The sequence below is a fragment of the Manacus vitellinus genome, unplaced genomic scaffold (genome assembly GCF_001715985.3).
Source record: "Manacus vitellinus isolate BGI_N305 unplaced genomic scaffold, ASM171598v3 scaffold_32_pilon, whole genome shotgun sequence".
Classification (NCBI taxonomy): domain Eukaryota; kingdom Metazoa; phylum Chordata; class Aves; order Passeriformes; family Pipridae; genus Manacus; species Manacus vitellinus.
Genome location: NW_021940460.1, coordinates 4,551,916 through 4,557,928, shown reverse-complemented (window position 1 = coordinate 4,557,928; position 6,013 = coordinate 4,551,916).

Genomic DNA, 6,013 nt, shown 5'->3' with positions numbered 1-6,013 from the left:
GCTCCATGTCATACATATTCTAAACAATTTCAGAAATTATGCATGCATGTGGGTACAGACAGAAATTACAAATACAGCAGATTAATTTAGGAAAGAAGATCTTATCCTGACAGAAAAATGCATAGCAGACCCCATCAAAAGCTAAATAAAAGACAGAAACATTCAGGCAAAATTTCTGACAGGGAGAATTTGTCAGGTGGTGGGCTGGTTCTTCATTCTTTGAAAGTTTCAAGTGAATGTAGCCTGTCTTTCTGTGAGGATTCCTGGCCAAGGTGTCAGCAGATGTCTAAATCTCACCTGGTTCCCCAGAGCTCTTTAGCTTCCCTTCAGCCTCCCTCCATTCCTGACTCCTGCTTTGCTCAACCCTGACTTCTCAGCAGGGTTTCTTGCTGCCAGAAAGAACAGGCCTTGCCAGCAGAAACTAATTACTTTCTCATCAAATCCTATCTTGCAGCACAAATGTTGTGACCTGTCCCACTGCTTCCAAGGCCTCCCAAATAGTTCATGTAGAGACACCCCCTCTGGAATGGCCAACAGCCCAAGGTGGGAGCAGAGGATGTGCTAAACTGCACATGTGATGCAGTGTGGAACAGGGAGGGCAAGTCCACTGACCCCCCTGGCTCTGAATTCTGTCCCTGAGGATGCCATGGCTTCAGCTGGCTTGGCCAACTGCTACCAACATAAAATAGTATTAATAACAACCACAACAATATTTAAAAATATGTTCTGGCTCAACCACAAGACATGGGCTTGACCCAGCAACTGATATATGCAATACTGTGGCCTGTGTTAGACAGGAGAAGAGGCTGGAGATGTTTTCCTGGTGGTTTTGTCTGTAAAACTCTAGTGGATATCACAGTGGATTTCATTAGAAACCATCAGCTCAGTTATTGTGGTTACTGTTGGGTCTCCTGGTTTGGTTCTGCTGGGTGGAGAACAAGGCAGAGCTCGTGCATGGGGATTCATGGCATCCCCAGGACATTCCCTTTTCACTTATTGTTTGAGGTTCCTATCTGCTTTTGCCACTGAGGATCTGGGCAGTATAAATTAGCCAGGGAACAAAAAAATAAAGGTTTAATGCAAAAGGTTGGCATTTTTCTGCCTTGCATTCTAGCCTTGCCTTGGACAGACTTCCCATTGGGCCTGTAGATGCAATTTTGGGCTTTTATTTCCTGCCTGTGGAACAAGGAAGGAATAACAGCACGTTTCAACCTCGTGGGTGCATTGGGAAGACAAATTCAGCCTTGGTTTTGAAATACACATATACTGTGGTAATTAGAACAATACAATAGCAAATAAACAGAGGAAGAAGAAAAGTACCTAACCCACAAAAGGATTTGGTTGATGTGCAGCAAATGAGATATGGGACCACAGACTACGTGGTGAAGTTAAGAGAAATATTGAGCAGTTGCTTTGCTACACAGCTTTACAAAATGAAATGACAACCTGCAGGAAAAACAGCACAGGCCCCTTTACTACCCAAGAGGGCAGAGCTAAGGTTACAGGGCCTGTAACAGTGTTGTCATTTCCTTACTCCCAGGAGCTGCGTTTTCCAACTTGATGGCTTCCCTAATGTAATTGCTTTTTATGCGATGATTTTTTCAGAGCCTGATTCTTGCCGGAGTAACTCAGGAGGAACCCCAACAAAGCCAAGCAAGTGATCTCAGTGCAAAAATTGTAGGGGCCACAGTGGAATTGGGCATGCTCAGTCCATAACCTCCTTCTCCAAATCCTGCAGCAAATGCCCCATGCTGGAATGGCAAGGAGATATCAGATGAAAACACAAAACAATGACAAACAGTGCATTTTTCAGTAGCCACATCATATTATGTCATTGATGTCAGGTTGAGTTATATTGGTCTGCTTTTCATTATGTTGTGTTATGCCTTTTGACATAATGCAACACACTGTAAGTAACATAAAGTGACCTCCAAGTATAAAAGAGTACACAGTTTTTGTCAGATTAGATAGTGGCTATGAATTCTCAGAGAGGGAGGGGTAACTCAGAGCAGGGCGTTTGGAGTCAGTGTCCTGAACAACAAATGCACAGAACTTAATTAACAGTTACAGCAGCCCTGGCTGTTTCCAAAATGGTCTGTGTGCCTCTGCTCAACAGAGAGAGGAGATTCACAGTGGGATTTGCACTGTTTCATTTGTTTAAAATTCTGCAGAGGTAGCTGTAACAGCTCTCTCTTTCCTGTACCTGTACTGCAGGAGCTCCATATACAGTGAACATAAGACTCACTTGCCTGAGATTTGCCTTGTTGCCAGGCTCCAAAAGACAGTCCAGAGACCAAGCTTAGCCAATGGCCTTTCTGAGCAGCACTGAGTAACCTGTCCTCTGAATGGAATCAGCTGCTAAGAAAATAACTGTAGGGAGAAAAGAAAAGGGAGTCACCGTGGATCTAAAAAGAAGGTGAGCTCCTCATTAATTTAAGGTGATTAATTTAAGGAAAAGTTGGTGGTTCCAGGGAGGTTGTTTCTCTGGAGGGCTTGAAATCCACCTTAGCTTGGCAGTTCTATCTGGTGGCTTTGCTGGAATTAGCTGATGTTCTGCCTTTAGTCCTTGGTCTACACTCCTGACCCACGGGTTGCACAACTGCCAGGACTTGCAGAAAGTGGAGTCCTTTGATATGAAGGCTGGAATACAGCTCTCCTAAAGGGGGATGGTTCCTACCTGTTGGCAGGATATGGAGGATTTCAGTTCCCACACATGTTAAACTGTCACATGTCTTGTGAAGGCATCCACTCAGAGGCAGGATGCAAAACTGTCTGAGTGCAGGAGAAGTGTAAAGCTGTGGTATGAAGTTGGTCTCAAAACTTAGTTTTGCAACAGCCCCAGCACTTACTGAGGTACTTACTGTACATTTCCTATATAACAAATGTTACATTTCCTATGTAGTACAGTCAGCATTAGTGTTTTTTGTGGCCCTGCTGAACTAGGAGAAGAGGCCACTTTTCATTTGGCACCCACCTGGCATCCCATCTCACCACAAGAATTGTCATCAAGTCCTGTCATCTGCCCTTTCAGACAGTGAATGTTGTAGGGATCAGAAACATTTTCAAGATCAGTCTCAAAGATGGAAGTTGCACAGGCACCTGAATGCATTTGATGTGGGTTTCCTGAGCAGTAATAAACATGGAATTTCACTTAAAAAGGTGTTTTAAGATTAAAATTTAACATTGTTAACAGGAATAGAGTGTAATATTTTGTGTGAAAAGGGTGCCCAAGTGAGCAGCAACAGGATATCAGAATCCAATGTGTCACATGCATTTTCTTTATCATTTCTCATTTAGAAATGTAGCATAAATTAATATCTGCTTAATTGCCAGGTGTGCAGCATTCCTTTAAGATGTGTATGGGATGCTGTCCTTGTTCATTAGGGCATTAAATGTTAGAGAATGAGCAGTTCCTTCTCCTGAACACTGAGCAATAATCCAGCTCCACCCTCCATCCTGCCAGGAGACCTGTGCAATCAGACCCCTGTGACACCGACACCCACAGTGCTCTGCAGGACTCCCCAGAGCTACCTTTAAGTATCATTTTGCAGCATCAGAGAGTCCAGAATTAAACATGAAACACTCTTGTTCAGTTCATAAAGAGAGCTGTTACCCTGTGCCTGAGCAACTCCCAAAGAAAGGAGTGGGACACCAGGCTGTGCTTGTGGCCAGGCACACACAGAGACTCCACACTGGGAAGTCTCACTGAGATTTGCAGCCAGGCTGGATCTCAGGAGACTTCCTATTATTATTATTTTCTTTACTAGTAAATCATTATGTTGTCTCCTTCACAGCACAGAGAGTTCAAATAAACCTGTCCCTGTGACAATCTGATTCTCTGAAGGAGTGTCCTGTTCTGTTGAGTCATGTGAGAGGAAAATACAAAGAAGTAGAAAGACAGATCAAAAAGGGGTAGCAGAAAGAGCCCTGGAGGCAGACTTAAGTTTGGTATTTAATATTTCAGGTAAAATATTCACTTAGCATCAATTATCTTGTTGGGTTCTTTTTTTTTTTTTTCCCCCAAATGAAATTGCCTTCTGAATCAGCCAGCTCTCTAATTACCAGATTGAATGATTGAAATTTTTAGGGCAATTAAATTCAAGCCTTTCTTTTCCAGTCCTTATGTTATTCCCCCCTTCTCTCCCTCCTTCCTCCAGTCTGGAGCCTTCCTATAATTTGGAGGCAGTTGCAGAAGCAAGCAGACCTTTAAAGCCAAGATGTATGTCTCCCTTAATTCCTTGGTGGATTTGTTTTATAGACTAGGCAGAGGGGGTTCTGGTCTCTCAGGACATGTGCATTACAAACACACAGCTTTGTGTGGGTTTTATCCTAACATGTCATTGGAAGGATTCATTTAATATAGAAATTCTGTGAAAAGACAAAGATCAATGTAGAAAATACACGTGCTATTAGAAAATGCCTGCAGATCAAATTGGAAAACTAATGAGCAAATTGATGATAATAATGATGATTGATGATCTACTGGATAAGAGAAAACAAATCTCCCAATGAAACAGTACAAAGGTCTGTTAACAGAGCTGTGAGGACAAACTCATGAAAAGATAAGTATTCTGCCAAGAAAGGACACAGAATTCCCAGGATGAAATCCTGGGCCCACTGGACTCAAAGCTGCTGCTCATTTGTGTGTCTTGTTAGGATTAGAGCACTGATCCTGCAGAACCAGTAACCATATTCTCAAATATAAGTATGTGGGCTATTCCATGGATTCCAGTGGGACTATCCCATCCTTGAAGTTAAGTGGATGCTTCACAGCTTTGCTGAGTCAGGATCTGCCCCAGTGAACATGATAAACCTTTATCACAGTGAACCCCCGAAAGTGTGGAAGATTTTCCTCAAAAACCTCGCTCTGAGTCTTTCAGATTTCCAAACCCAATCCAGTGCACAAAGCTGGGGCTGCTCTCCAGCAGGACCCAGGGATTTATTTTCATGCTCTGTTCCACTGAGCATTGGTGTAATGTCACTGGAGTCAGAGCAATGAACACAGCCAGTATCCACAGCGATTTCACTACAGCCAGATGAATTGTATTCTGCTTATTTATTACTTCATTATCCCTGTAGGTGTTCAAGGTGCTTCACAACAGCTAAAGCAGTCCTTGCCCTGGAGAGGATGCAGTCAGATCTAAGATTAGAGATGACAGCACTGCAAGGGGCTGGACCTGGAGAAAGAGCAAGGTCCTTGTTCAACCAGAAACATAAATGCTCGTCTGTCTCAAAGTTCAGTGGATTGGTTAAGCACTGCCATGGCTCAAGGTTGGACTGATTGATGTAGAGAAGTATTTTGGATGCAGGTTCCTGAAAAACCTCCTGTTTCTGCTGTTTTCAATGCTCTGATGTTCTTGGACATATACTCTCACAGACACAGATTAGACCTTTGGGAAATATGATTTCATGTCTGTGGAATTATGACATTTCATTCTGATTAATGTTTTGGCCCATTGTGATAATGCCAGTGGGATGGAATGTTATCCATTAATATCCATGAGCATTCCCTGGGACACACAGCCCTTGTGGTTCCTCTGCTGCCTTCTGTTTCCTCCTGCTCTCAAGGCCATATTCATCACCAAACATTTCTTTTTTCATGTTCTGAAGTCCATGACTCTCCACCAGTTTGCAGTGCCTTGGGATATCACCTCTGGCCTTCAGGCATGTTTGACAGATTCAGAGAAAAGAGACCTGACCTGAGTCACTTTATTGCCCTCTGCAGTGCTTTTCCAGCCTTCCTTCCAGGGGTAGATGCACCTCTGCAGAACCTCAGTCATTTTTCTGGAGCTCTGAATGCCTGCACCAGACTCTGGAGCTACCAAAGCAGCCTGGATTTATTGCTGGTTTCCTCTGCATTTTCTCAAGGACTGTGTTTCTCTCTCTGCTTTTTCAGGTTGCCACGTCCACTTCAAATCTTGCAGTGCCTGCCCCGTGTTCGTTATTTAGCAGCACATGGGAAAGCCCCCTCAGCTCCAGCTTGCTGGGAGTGCTGTACAATTGTATCCCAACT